At 41.0% G+C, this 15,534-nt stretch overlaps 1 protein-coding gene across 1 annotated transcript in view; it reads left to right on the forward strand.

Annotated features, from left to right (window-relative positions):
* The first annotated feature begins 14,775 nt into the window (after nucleotides 1-14,775).
* LOC121641648 (gastrula zinc finger protein XlCGF57.1-like) overlaps nucleotides 14,776-15,534 on the forward strand; it is a 117,675-nt gene continuing 116,916 nt past the window's right edge. The window contains exon 1 of the mRNA XM_041987914.1: nucleotides 14,776-14,825. The gene's annotated coding sequence lies outside the window, so the exon portion shown is untranslated. The remainder of the gene's footprint in view (nucleotides 14,826-15,534) is intronic.

Raw genomic sequence — 15,534 nt, forward strand, 5'->3', positions numbered from 1 at the left:
CTTGCTGCCATCAGTGAGAACACCCTCTCCACTGAAGCATTAGTAATAGGTAAGCTAAAGAGGAAAGAAGCAAATGCAGTGAGGTTTGGTGTGTCTGTTTGCTTGAGTAGGGCAGCCCACTTCTCAACAACTGGAGCTCCTGATTCTATGACAGCCTGTTGCCGTGGCAGAACAACACAATGCTCGTCATAGAGAGCATCCATGTCCAACTTCTTCCCAAGGTGCAGGACAGTGACAGCATCACAGAGCTGGGAGAAGGTGAATGGGCTCTTCAGTAATGCCAAGCTAGCTAACTTTTTCTGGTAGCTGCTGTCTGTGAAATCATAGCGCTGCACCAGGTAGGCAAGGGAGACTTGATAGAAGTTGCACATGTCATGTTTGACAGCAGCTGCCTGTTGGTTGGGAAACACTTGGAGGAGTGCATCCGTCTCTACACCAAAGAAGCCATCTGTCGTTGCTGAAGCTTAGTTTTCAGAGTGAACATCATATCATAGAGCTCACAGACGGTGGCGTCCTCTCACTCCAGAAGCAGCACAATGTCATGAAAGATTTTCAGAGCATTGTTGAGGAAGGACAGGTAAACCTGAAAGGAGTAAGGACAGTCAATGCTTATTATGCTTATAATGCTTAATTGTTCCTTATCCCTGTGTTTATGTACATAATAATATAAGATATACAACAGCTGAGTGCAATTAAAATTGATCACCTGCAGCTCAAGGGGGTTGCCCTCACCATCTTGGTCATCCTTGAACAGCTGCCATAGGGATTTTGGGCACTGTTCCTCTCCCAGTGAGAGAAAGTAGCTCTTGATAGCTGGCCAGCTGCTGTGCAGTCGGTTTACTGCTGGCCACAGGCTTAACCATCTTGTGGGAACGTGTCGTTGTATGGACTGGTAGTCTTCCGCCACAAAGTTGAACACTGATTTCAGTTCTTCAGTGCGTTTGGCGGATGAGGCAAAGTGACTGTATATTTTGCTTACCACCATTTCAATGTCAATGTTCAAACGATCCCCTGCATGTTTTGCACTGTTGTGGACTATGTGCGCCACACAATTAGCCTTCAAAATGTCACCATTTTTCTCTTTCAGTTTCTGGAAAACGGAGTTATTTCTTCCATAATTCACACTGGCGTTGTCAGCAGTGTACGCAGAGATCATGTCAAGTCCCAGGCCATTTTCCTTCAACTTGGAGGTTATCTGGTTGTAGATAGCAGCAGCTGTTTCACAACTGTCATCATAGAAATCAAGGACCTTTGTTTGTACACCCAAGTCTGGTGTCCAGTATCGCACACACAGTGGGAAGAGTTTTGTGGAGCCATGATTGGAAGCATCTGAAGCCACTGAGAAGAAAGGCTTGTGGACTGTGGAGACAGAGCAGATGGGATGAACTTAGTGTGCTAGATGCTCCAAAAACAGAAACTAAATATAAGAAGTTGCATTACTTATAATTTAGTTGCATTATGTATATGTAAAATATTTCATTAATTTACTTTATTCTACTATTTTACAGCCTTTGTTCATTATACAGTAAGTAAACTGAAATTATGGAGTCTGTTCCATATAACTACTTGTGAAGCCCACTACAGAGTCAGCACAGGTTTCATGAAGCACTAAAATTAGCTAAGATACAAATTAACATTAGCTTAGCCAACATCATGTACATAAGATACACACCTTTGGTTGTTCCCTCCAATGCTGGCTTCATCAATGGGTTCTTCAGAACTTTTAAACAAGTTTCAACAGAAGCAGGGGCAAGCACGTCAGTCACGATTGCTGCTGCCTTTGTCCGACCACAGGCCATCTTCTTGGCAATGTCAGAGTCTGGGAAAGTTGTCTGCGCTAGCTTACTTGCACAGTCTCCAGCTCTATAAGACGTAGAGTGCATGACGTTGTGGTACACGGTTGCTGCCTCAGCAGCAGTCACTTTATCAGCAAGACAGTCGTTCTTGTGAAAAAGGAATGTTTCAATTGATTTAGACGTTTCTTTTTGAACCACTCGCTTTTTATGAGACTCTGCTTGCCTGTGCCGTTTAATATCAAATTCCCCGCCATGCCCGATGGAAAACGAAGTTTTGCAGAGGTCACAAAAAACTCGCTCAGCATCGCCCTCAACCTGTCTCACCCACGGATAATCACCCTCCCACTGTGTGTTGTACACACATCGCCTCCTTTTTTTGGGAATTTTAGAATTTTGCTCATCATCCATCATTAAGTTTGCCTAGCAAAGAGTGTTTGGGCTAATAAACAAACTGATGCTGGTGACGTAGGATGACTGCTGTCAGTCAGTGGAGGCCGTGCAATGAGCGAGTGGGGAGGTGTGTGCGGGTGTCACGTGGGGTAAAACTCAGCAGGAGATGTATCACAGCCATAGACCATATAGATCAGCTTCTCACTAGCTTGCGGCAGTCACATGCATGCAGCTTCATTGGCTGGCATGAGGTGAACGGCAAGGAAAAGCCGTTATGCGTGACATGGTCTCAATTTGCGTGACGCGTGAAATGTGGCAATTATGCTGAACAAAAACGCAATATGCGGGACGTCTGGTCACCCTAGCTGCAGGTGGAGGCAAATGGGACTCGTCTGATCCCTGGCTCCTGGTCATAAAAGTCAATGGAGCAGGGGTGGGGGAATCCAAGGGGGGGGAGGCAGTCTGCTCCGGTGACGAAAACCAGAAGGTCCTCAAACGTGAACTCCACAACCCCCTCTGCAGAGATAAGTTTGTTTAATTACATTTAAGTAGATATTTTAACAGTGTTTTATACATTTACAGTCAGTTATCACTACTTCTGTAATACTGTAAGTTTTATGGGATATGCAGTACAGAATAGGATTTTCTGTGCAATTATGAAATACATGACTTAGAGACCCTAAATTACTGCATTGATATTACGATTGTTAGCCAGAGCTATTACATAGGATTCCTCAACCAAGACATGTTCAGACTTCATATGAGATTCAGCCATGATGCAGGAGTCAAAAATCAGTACACAAAATGAGTTTCAGTTCTGTAGGATAATGTAAGCTGCCAAGAGCTTGTCTGACAGACTACATCATAATCATACTCCTCTTCCAACACTGACTGCTACTACAGACCTCCAACAACCACTGATAGCTCTGGTAAAAATAACCTAAGGTTAAAGGTCAAAGTTTTCTAAGTCCTAGTCCAACCCAGCCTTAGATTAATCCTGTTATGTATCAATAAAGTTTAGTTTAGGACTCCCCACTTATATACTTATGTTATTAATCCTAGACATTATAGATGTGATTCACCTTTCATGTACACTTGTATTTTATTAATCCTAGTTTTCCTAGATGTGATTTACCTAGCAGGCGCAGTTGCTTTTTTACATGATGTAATGTACTGTACTTTCTCCCTTATTTAGTCAGTTCCATGACTGGTCATGCTAAAGTTAAGAATTCACTTGTTCCTTGCTGTTTGATTAATTTGTTCTTTAGATTAAACTGGCGCATCGCATAAAAGCCACAAACTTGTGGGTAGGGCCTCCTGGCCTGGCCAGAAGCTATGCAATTCTGTTTTTGACTTACCACTATACTGCCCTATACTTTAATTTGATTTTTGGACAATGTACTTTTAACCCTGTTGACCTTTGCTAAATTCTGGGCAGCATTTTTATAAACAGTTTCTGGTTCCCAGTGTCATTTTTTGACAGATAACACACAGGCAGGTACCTTCTGAAGATGATGTCTATTTATGCTAGGTTAGGGTTAAAAAAAAAAAAAAAAAAAAAATCCTGCAACATCACCCCTCTCCTCAATTATGTTGAGACTGTAATCAAGTACAAATGTTGTCAAGGAGAGTCAAGATAAGTCCGTAAAGCATCAGGCCCAGACCAATAATTATGGTCTGCCAACAGACAATATTTGCTGAATGACATTGCAAAAAAAACATTTTTGAATTTACCACCACGTACCTTCAATACCCAGAAGCCAGTCCTCAAATAAATAGAGGGTGCTCTCCTCCATCTCCCATCTGTTACTTCCTTCTTCGCTCCTTGTTCTCTTAAAAAGAGAACGAATTTGATGTCTGGTCAGTTTTTGTCCAGTGTTTGTCAACACCGGGACAAACTGCCTCCAGTTGGCCTTCACTAGGTCCCAGAACTGGCCACAAGAATTCATGCCAGCTGTGAACTGCTGGATCATGCTTGCAGCCCTGTTGGAGAAATGGTTACCCAATTTATTTTGGAATCATGTCATATCATACCACACATTGCATAAATAAACCATTGTACATTACTGCATAACCTCACAATAGCCAAGTCAAAAAAGCTTAAAAAAATACAAAGACATACTCTTGCTCTATGTGGAAATTACAGTTACTATTGTACAACAAATACCAGTAATACATGAATGTCACACCAACACACATTTAGCCCCAACACCCCCCCTCATGCCCCCTCCCCCCTCTCCTCACACACGTGAGTTCCTCATCCTGATTTATAATTCTGTTTTGTTAAGCTCTAGTTTATGATGAAATAATTATTTTGCAATTGCTAATGTTAAACTCTTTTCTTAGTTTCATATATTACAATTTGCCCTGCTTAAGTCTCTATACTTGCATTAATAAAGCTTATTTAGATTATGACTTCATACTTTGTCATCTTTGTTTGGCCCAGTTGGCCGTGTGTGTAGCTTCATCCTATAAGGTTTAGTTAAGTAAGACTTCTGACAGCCAGCTTGACCTAACAAGAGACTTAATGCTATCAAAACAGTCAGTGGCATCTGCTGTCCCAAAATACCATGAACTAATCTTGCTGTTCAAAAACTGGATGTGTGGGCTGGACTAACACGTAAACAATCTCTATGCATATTCTGTTATAAAAGCTGAACTGGCCTTATTCGAGAGGAACTGGATGCTATCTTGAGCTCAGAGATGAGGGGGATTGCTACAGCTTACAGTTTCTCCTGTCTCAGAGTCAGTAATGATGTAATTATGCAATTGATTTGCAACTGTAATTTTTGACAATTTTAAACCTGAATAAAACAAAGGCGACAAATCCGAAACTAAACTTCTTCAAAGACTTTTTTGGACTAAACACGTGGCAGGTGTTTATTTTCAAAAAGATCTAAATAGCTAATGAATAAAAAAAAATCCTGCCAACAACTTAGAATATTCCACAGTATCCTGGCCATCACCTCCAAATAATGTAAGTAGTGTGTCATTTTGCACAAATTAACACAATTACTATTGCTTACCGATGATAAATAAAATGAGCCACAACTCTGTTTTGTACTTGTTTCAGATCCTGGAGGCTGGCTGTGAAAATTGTTGGCACACCACAGCCAGCAATCCAGTCCCCACACCGGTCTTTCAGTGTCTCCAAGTCCTCGTCTGTGACGCAGTTCTTAATCTTTACAAAATGAGATTTTGGGGGAAAATTAATTTGGCACATATAATGTCAGCACTGGAAAATTGCAGATTAGTCATATTGCACTACAAAATGTAAATGTGCGTTCTTTCAGTAAATACATTACATTCTACATTAATGTCATTGCACTTCGTTCTTAGGGGCTGTAGCACACCTGAAGTTGTTACCTGGTCTATAATGTGCCGGGTCTCTTCATCCACCTGGACCAGACCAAGGTCAAAACCTGTTAGGTCCACAGTCCGGCTGCACATAAGTTCAAAAAGAGACCTATTTAAGCTCCGGAGGCCTGGTCCATTGTGGATGATAGACCAGGCCGTAAGTTTCCCTGCTGTGTAGAACTTTTCTTGTTCAAGGGCTTGAAGGTCATAGGAGAAAAACAGCTCCCCAGGCCTCCCCTCAAAGACCCCCAGGGACCCTTGAACTTCAATCATCAGCAACCTGCAAAAAAAGTGTTCAAGGACATTTTTGAATTGCATACATGTCAGAGTGATTACATAAAGTCACAATGATGCCTACTAACTACACAATTTATAACGTCAATCAGCAGTTATTGCTCACCTAAAAAACTCCCTCCTAGGCCCACCATAGTCAGCTGCCATTTCTGACACAAATTCCACAGATGGTTCTTTGTGCCAGCTAAAATAGCTCTTAGATAGAGCTGAACATGCACTTCGTAGGACATGTCGTCTCCTGGCGATCACTGTGAGTGTGGAGTTTTGATCAATATTGTCCTGTCTGAAGTTGTTTAAGATGGACATGAGGTCCTCATCGTCCTACAATTGAATCCAGCACAAAAAATGTCTAAGTTTCACAACAAATACCAATTTCACATTGTATATTAACACAACATGGTTTATGTGCTCACACCAGGATCACTCCTGTTGGGGGATCCAAGCAGAACTTCCTCCTCATCTTCTGATGCTGATTGTATGTAGATGTCCTCTCTTTAAAAAAAAAAAAAAAAAAAAAAGTATAGTGTGTAGTCAGTGATAGTTGCAGCCAACACCAAGACACAAGACTTCACTTATGCGTACATCATTACAAAACATTAGAATGGAATTGTAATAACTTGCCTTTGCATGGCTGTGTGATTTTCTCCATGGCTTGAAGATGCATTACTATGGTAGGGGGGAAACGTCAAGTTATAACAATAACACTAAAACCCATAGTCAGAAAGTTGAAAAATTCATCAACTCTTGAAAAGTGATTTACCTCACTGATACCCAAGGCTCGATATCAGGGATGGCAGGGGATAATTCATCCTCAGGAGCAGGACTAAGAAACAAAATAAACCATTTCTGCTTTATAGAAATTAATTCCAAGGCATTGCCTTGGTACGCTTACAAAAGCTAGTTAGTTTGTTCAAAACACAGAAATACCACTTACTTTATTATAGGTCCATTTGGCTGGAGGCGTTCCTCTGTGGTGGTGGTCTGAATGCGTTGTTCTGCAGTGGTGGGGTGGATGCATTGTTCTTCAGTGGTGGGCAGGACGCATTCGGTGGTGGGCTGGGTGCATTGTTCTGCGGCGGGGATGCTGAAGGGCAGTAAAAATCAGTCATGACTCAGCATAGCCTCATTAACAGTGACTATGTGACTACTTAAACATGTGAAGTAGGCCACAACAAGAAAACACTTGCCTCACAGAGACTTCCTCACTGGTGGATTTCTAAAGGAAAGGAAAAGCAGCATTTCAAAGCATTGTTCTCTTTACCAAATATTAGTTAAACAGCACAATGACTACATGACAAAAATGAAATCACCAGGCCACAACTTTCAAACAATTCTTAGTTTGTCTACACTTACTAGCCTTGAGCAAAGTTATTTTTTTGGTGACTGAGAATTCTACAACCAATGCCAGAATATTTACAGCCAAGCCACTTCTGTAACAGATTTGAATTTTAAAGCCCTGTTCCAGTTGCTAATGTCTGTGAGCATGATTTCAAAGTAAAATTGCGGACCATTTCTTAGTTCTGCTCTCCAGTCTGTGACCTCAATGACTTCAGACCAGTCGCTTAGACATTTCAATGTCATGAAGAGAATGTATACATCTTCAGCAGTTGAGTGTGATTATATCTATGATTACAGAGGTAATATTTTCCATGCTGCCATACCACCCACCCTCACTTTACTATAGTAACTTACCTTTGGCCGAAGGTATAAATTTGACCTTTGCAGTGCCCTATGGGAATGAATATCCCTTGGACACTGCTCTGTAAGGGGCACCACCTCTCGCCGTCCATTCACCCGACAAAGTTCAAATTCTTCAGGCACCCCAGTAATATTATCCCGGAGTGCCTGATAGAACTGCTGGGGTGTCTGGTCCATAGCCACCACCACCCGAACGGGCCCTGTGGCATCTATGAACAGATAAAGACATGTTGAAGTACTTTAGCAGTGAGAGGGGAAATAATACTACTTGGAGGCAAGGTGAAATGAACCACAATCCAATGGAAAATCTTTATGGTCTACATGTGTAATGGTCTTGAATAGGAGAACTAAGGAGCATGACAAAATTTGTCTACAAAATACAACCTCACTTACTTGCAACACAGGACAAGGACCAAGGCAATAGTGGCAAGAACACTACACAAAACACAAAGACCAACAGAGAACGGAGGAAACAGGAGGGTTTAAATACACAAGGCTAATAAAGGAACAAGGAGCGGGTGAAGAAAGCAGGGACTAACAAGCCTACTAAACAGGAAACAGGACAGATAAAGGGCAGAAGTAGGAACAGGTGCAGGGAATGAACTAATAATCAGGAAACAGGACGAAGAAACAGGTGAACAAGGTACATGGAAATGAGGGGTGGAGCAAGAAATGCACATGACGGGGAAGAAAAAAGCACATGGAGCATAGGGCCAGGAAAGTAAACAGAGTGCACATGTAACACAACAATACATAACATCTGTGTACTTATAGCTCCAAACAAATGGTTGTAAGGGTGTAACTGGCTGCAATCACTACAACTTAAACCCTTAAACTAATAATAAAAAAGGATTCACTTACCATTTCTCGACCTGAATGAAGAGATGTCACTATTTTTAAACAAGGACACCTTGAAAGTAATGTGTCGAGGTCTCCCTATCCTGGAGCCTCGCCTCCTGCTGGCCACTGGCCTAGCACCCGTCCCTTGCCTGAAGGCCTGTAGTCTACATCAAAATGTAAAGATTAGGTTATGTGTGTATGTCTTTCTTAAAATGAAATAAGAAATAGGAAAAAGATTAAGAACCATGAGAGCAAAATCAGATTTGCAAATACATACCCTGCTGAAAAAAACAGCATAGACCAGCACAGAAATCCTCCTGGTCTATGCTGTTTTTTTCAGCAGGTGCTGCTGCCACTAATGACATATTTTCTAAATATGAAACTTTGGACACATTTTAGGAGTAATTAAATAATATAAACTATAATTTCTAAAAACATCAAGTGGTTGCTTTATCACTTGAGTTTATTTTTTGGTGGATACAACTCGAGGGCCAAAACATGTCAATTGTACCAAAAGTAAACAAAACATAAATAAATAGTGAGTGAGTGTGGGAGTGAATCCAGGGGATCTCCAGCAGCGCCGAGATTGAAAAGTGGCAAATGGTTAACCAGTGCATTGGCCACTTTCGGCAGCAGTTAACCACTGCATTGGCCATCACCAGTGGCATCTTTTAATGGCTAAATTTATGGTTACCCATTCATACTGCCAGTTTTTTCTCTGACATTTCTGACATTTACCACTTTAATATGAGCTGACCACTGAAGCCACCGCCTTAATGGTCAATACAGAGGCCACTCGGACATTGTCCACATATAATAATATATAATAATATACTTATTCCCACTTGTTTTCAAGGATTTTTTTATTTTTAATTTTTACAGCTCGTGCTGTTAGCTTTGATGGCCAAGGCTCCATACGTAGGCCTACTACTGTTTATCTCTGAACAATAAAATGTATGCAATTTTAAAGTAATTAATCATTTGTACTCTAACATTTGCACTTGAAAACGATGCATTCGTTATGTTTTATTATGCTACGTTTAATAACAGGCCTAGGATCAACAAAGAAACGGTAACCAAAAGTTTACATTAGTCAGTGGTGTGTAATAAACTAAAATAACTCACCTATGCATGACAGAAGATCCCTCTTCCTCCTGTTCATTTAGGATTCTATGAAACTGGGCGTTCAGCCTATCTCGAAGATCGCTGACTCGGCTCCTGAATCTTCCTTGCCTGTTGTTCTCCGACATTTTAGTTGTTTTCAATCAAAAACCGCGCAATGCCTTTATATAGACGCCAAAAAAATTCTAAATGTGGCGGGAGACCTGCGCAATAACTAGTTCTCCAAAAAAGGATATAATAAATACATTTTATGTGTTTTAATTAACAAAAATACCATTGCTAACTAAATAAAATCGCTAAATAATTTTTTAACAAAATTAATATTTATATATTTTTTTTATATCCCATGTCCTATGCCGTGGCCTACCTCTGGTCACTTTACTGCCACATAGGCCTACTATGTCTGCACTTTTTCTGATGGATAGACTTAGGCCCTATCATTCCACAGAAGTAATTTCCTTTAGCAGCATAGTTTAATTGCAAAGCTGTAGCCTATAGTTTGTACACATATGTCATAGGTCTACAGTGTATGTATGTCACCTGTGCTACCAGGGGCACAAAAACAATCGACCTCTGCTATGGCAATGTTAAGAATGCATACAAGGCTTATATAAAAAAAAAACACTCAGTACTGCTGATCACAATGTTGTCCACCTCATCCCGTTATATTGCACAGAAGTACAGAGAAATGGTGTAGTAAGGAGACAAATTAAACTGTGGGATGATGATATGCTGGAGAAACTTAAGAGCTGCACAGTAACATCATAAATCACTTCCTGTAAAGACATGCTTGTTCTCACTAAAACAGTCAGAGTATTCCCAAACAATAAGCCCTGGATAACTAAAGGCCTGAAAACAACCTTTAATGAAAAGAAAATAACTTTAAAAACAGGAAACAGACTTCAACGCAAATTTATTCAGAACAGACTAAATAAAGACATTAAAACAGCCAAAAGGGCATATAAAGAGACAGTGGAGACGCTTTTTAACAAAGGCAGAGCCAAGGATGCCTGGCGGGGTGTTAAAACCCTGGCTTATGCAGCTTAAGCCTGGGGACGTTGAGTGCACACTGAAGCTGATCAAACCTCACAAGGCACCTGGACCAGACCAGATCTGTGGGCGCCTCCTGAAGGCCTGCAGCAGTCAGCTAGCTGGTGTCTTCTGCCCACGGTTTAACCAGTCCCTGATTGAGCACTCTGTCCCCTCCATCTGGAGATCATCCATCATCTGCCCTGTTGCAAAGAAGAGTAACCCTACGCTCAATAATGACTATCAGCCTGTAGCTTTAACATCTCTAGTCATGAAGAGCTTTGAGAAGCTTGTTCTAGCCCAGCTGCAGGCTGATGTCAGTATGCACGCTGACCCACTTCAGTTTGCGTACCGGCAGTACAGTGATGATACACTGATGCAGTGCTCACCCTGCTGCATGGAGCTCTTACTCACCTGGAAAAGCCCAAGTCTCGTATTAGACTGGTTTTTTGGACTTCTCAAATGCGTTTAACACCTTGCAACCACACCTTAAGTAAGCTGCTCCAGATGAACATCAACCCTCATCTGATCCTCTGGGTCCTGTCTTTTATGTCAGCTAGACTTCAGTGGGCCAGAGTAAAAGGCCACCTCAGCACTGGTAGGACAGTCTCCACAGGTGCCCCACAAGGCTCTGTCATCTCTCCACTTCTCTTCACTCTCTACACAAATGACTGTAGGAGCTTAACTCCAGGAATCCCATACATCGAATATTCAGATGATACTGTTATCATCGACACGACAAATACAGATGTGCTACAATATGAACTGGACACTTTTTCTTTGTGGTGTAAAGACAATAGTTTGGATTTAAATGTATCCAAGACCAAAGAAATGGTCATTTGTTTCCACCATGGACACTCCAACACACACACACACACACACACACACACACACACACACACACACACGCTCTCTCTGTCGACAATAAAACAATTTAACAGGTTCATCTTGGCACCATAATTGATCACAAACTTACATTTCAGCTCAACAGTGAATATCTTTTCTCTAAATGTAAACAACTTCTCTTTTTTCTGCGTAAACTCCACAAACTCCAGGTGCACAAATCCAACCTTGCCACCTTTTACAAATATTTCATTGAATACATCCTCACCTTTAATATAGTTGCTAAGTTTCATTCACTCGGTCTCACTAACTGCAATATTCTAAACAGGAGTTTCAAAATCAGCAGCAAAATTGTGTCAGGGTCAGGAGCAGGAGACACTCACAATGATTTACAATACAAGAGTCAAAAGCAAAGGGTCACTGATTGCCACAGACACCACACACACTCTGCATAGTTACTACAGTTTGTTACCATCAGGATGCAGATACAGATCACTCTCATTCAGGACAAGGAGGGCCACATCCAGTTTCATACCCTCTTCAATTTGTCTGCTAAATGGCTAATTTAAGTCAGTAGCAATATTCTTAATCTTGCACATATCTTTTTAACGCTATATATTTATTAAACCAGACTTGTACGGAAGTCTTGTACGGAATGTGGGTACTGTATGAGTGTATGTTCTTCACTTTAAAGTGTTGTTGATGGATATGTCTGTGCCTGCTCTGGTGCTTTCTTCACAAATAAAGTTCCTAACGGATAAATAAAGTGATTGTAGGCTACATCCTATTTTTTAGATTTCTACATTGAATCCTCCTATTTTTATATGTTACGTAGCATCTTTGATAAACTGTATATTTTTTCTATTTTACCTTTTGCTTAGGTGATATCTGTATTACTGTATAGGCTATCTGTATTTGTTTAAGAGTTATTTGTATTGTGGTTAAGCAGGTTATCTGGGTATAACAGTTGTTCATCTGTATATTACGTCTGTACTAGATACTGGGCATAGTGCAGTCAGTGAAGAATCTTTTGGAGTCCCAGAATATGAATGTCCTGTAACTCCAGCTGCAATGGAAGCTGTCAGCTCCATAATTAATCCCCTTGCAGCATCTGAATCATACGGTAGGGACTACACATAGCAATGGTTCAGATTGTGACCTCAAGGACAACTCGAAGCAATTGAGTAAATTGCAAAGATGCGACAAATTGCTGCATAGCACACTGTTAGGTGTTGGATCATAACCAGTTCTATCCAATGTCTATCCGATGTCATCTCATATCTGTTTGAGATGAAATTACATAGTATCACCATATATTTCTTGAGACATAAACATATAGCAGTGGTTTGATAACGACTTACTGTGACAGAAAAAAGGAAGGGCTTTACTGTCATTTACTAACAAAATGACAATGGTACATTGATGGTACATTAACCTGGGTTTGTGACACCTACCCTCCCTCTGAAGGGTTTCACAAGTTTGATTGTAATTATACAAATAACAAACTTTACTTCAGTACATGTCTGAACAGTGACAACAGCAGGAGATTTTGTAACCTCCCCACCACATAAATGTATTTTATGATTAAAATCAAAATTGTGCCAAAAATTTGACATTTAACTGGGTTTGTGATGCCCGCTCAATCTCTTGAGGGCTCAACATGTTTTTTCTGGGTATAAAGTTCAATATTATGCATGTGTCTGAACAGTGACTACAGCAATAGATTTTACACCCCCCCATCCCCCTTCTCTATATCACGGTTCCACACCCAGCCACCCCTCTCCTTCCCAATCGCCTTCTGCCTCTCCTCCTCATTACACACAAACAATCACGCACTCTTAAAACACCATCCGTGGGTAATAGCCATTTCCATAGGATGTTTGTATTCTTCAACTGGTGAGATGTGAGTGACTGGACACCTAACACCTAACACAACCCCAATAGCAACAACAGCAACAGCACTAGTGGCATCTCCAGCAACAGCATCGTCTGCTCTAAAACATTATGGCATGGAGCCACTCGGTCACAGTCTGACCCTCTCAGTGGTCCAAGGGGAGATCATGGGTACCAGTCATCCGTGACCTGGTATCCTTTCTGGACTCCTCAGAGGTTGCTATTGCTAAAGGTTGCTATTTACAACAACAAATGATGTGTTACAGATACCTTCTGCTAGTTTGTAGTATGGGATATCATGGGTGATGTCATTCCTGAAATGTGTCAAACAAATTATGAACCCAGTATTATTTCTTGAAATGGGAAAAATGTTGACATATTGCATGTTTCAAGTGGTAATATAGCCATATGATTAATTTTAAAATAGCATTTAAAAGAAACTACACTCAAAGTTATTGTTTTCAAATGGTCAAATTTTTTAATAAACATTTATTAAACACTGATCTTTAATAATACATGGTTTCTATTAATCATTTTGTTCATCTCTGTTTATGACAGACCTCATAGGATTGGATCCAGTACTGGTTAATTGTTTGGCGCCATCTACAGTCGCTGCGTTTCCTTTCCTCCTAATTCTACCAGAAAGTTGACCAGAGCAAAAAATATATGTAGTCAAAACGTATGTCTCCATAGCTTAACCATGGCAGAGGAGTTTAAATATTGTCAAAACAACGAAAGAAATGAGGGCAAAAACTGACAGTATAGGCAGGTTTCTGTGTCCAAACGAATACACAATAACATAGCAACGTGGAGTATGACAGAGTTAAAAAAAAAAAAAAAGGTACCTCGTGGGTTTCGATCCCGCGCCATATTCCCACTCTACTTGATAGGCGAGTGTTCAAACCATTGTACTGCCCATACCATGCATTAATAAGGTGTCAATCTGAACAAGTCAACATTCAGAGAAAATCATACATATAAAATAGGTTTCTTTAGATAAAAACGGAGCATGGAAAAGGTATTTAAAATAACAAGGAAGTTCTTTGATGGGATATTTTTCCTGCCTATGTAAAACTCCACCACAGTTAAGTTACAGCAATCTTGGCCACAAAGGAGATCTGTGCTGGACTCCTTTGGTCTGCTTGTCTTGATCAGTGATTGGGCACAAACACTTCACATTCAGTGGCTGTGAGAAAGAAGGGTGGAGATTATTATCATATTAGCAAAACGCCGTTTTTTACGCGCGTCCTGATGTACAGAACGCCGTTTTTTACGGCGTTTTTCTAGGGCTCCAAAGCGGCGTAAAAAACGGCGTTTTTTGGGGGTACATTTACGGCGTATTTAACGGCGCAGCCTTTTATTACGGCGAAAAAAACGCTGTGTTTACTGACAAAACGGCGTTTTTTTCGCCGTTCTTTGGGTGAAACGTGACAGAATAGTGGCGTAATTGTGGCAGGTCTGGCCTGCCATAGACTCCAGCTCGCTGGGGAGAAACGACGGGAAGGAAGGACAAAGGATCGGACAAAGACTCGTTTATCGAGGGGACCCTCGTGGGGAAGGAAGGTGAGAATTTACATACATTGTTGTGTTTAATTTAATCGGTAAACGGTCATATTACCGGGAATTGTGTGGTTGTGATGTTTGGTGCTTAGTGAGGTTAAAGTTGTTGGTGCAACGAAGTTGTGGCTCTGTGGGGTTAATCAGGCCCGTCGTCACGTCGCCTTAAGAATAAAGACGACTTTATACTCGCGTGTATGGCAAGCTAAAAGGGGTAAACCAGTCTATTGGTGCTTCTCTAATCAAACGCCGTTAAAAACACCGTTTTATGTGGCCCAAACAACGTAAAATACACGAGGCTGAAGTTAGCTTCCGATTCCACTGAATTTAGAGCATTTTAGACCACATTAGACAGCTCTTCATAAAAACTACAGCAGTTAGACTTCAAACGTGGACTGAAATATCCTAAACAACAGCTAGATAAATTAAAACATAGTTTATGAAACCTTTATTTTATTTGTGAAAATGGAAATAATTCTCGCAGGCATAACAACTCTCCACCTGTACCAGTGAACATCCAGGGAATGGACATCGACCTGGTGAGGTCCTACAAGTACCTGGGTGTTCACCTGAATGACCGTCTGGACTGGTCGGACAACACCAACGCCCTGGTCAAGAAGGGCAACAGCAGACTGTTCCTGCTCAAGAGGCTGAGGTCCTTCGGAGTGCAGCGTCCACTCCTCAGGACCTTTTATGACTCTGTGGTGGCCTCAGC

Source organism: Melanotaenia boesemani, chromosome 6 (genome assembly GCF_017639745.1).
Source record: "Melanotaenia boesemani isolate fMelBoe1 chromosome 6, fMelBoe1.pri, whole genome shotgun sequence".
In the NCBI taxonomy this organism is placed as follows: domain Eukaryota; kingdom Metazoa; phylum Chordata; class Actinopteri; order Atheriniformes; family Melanotaeniidae; genus Melanotaenia; species Melanotaenia boesemani.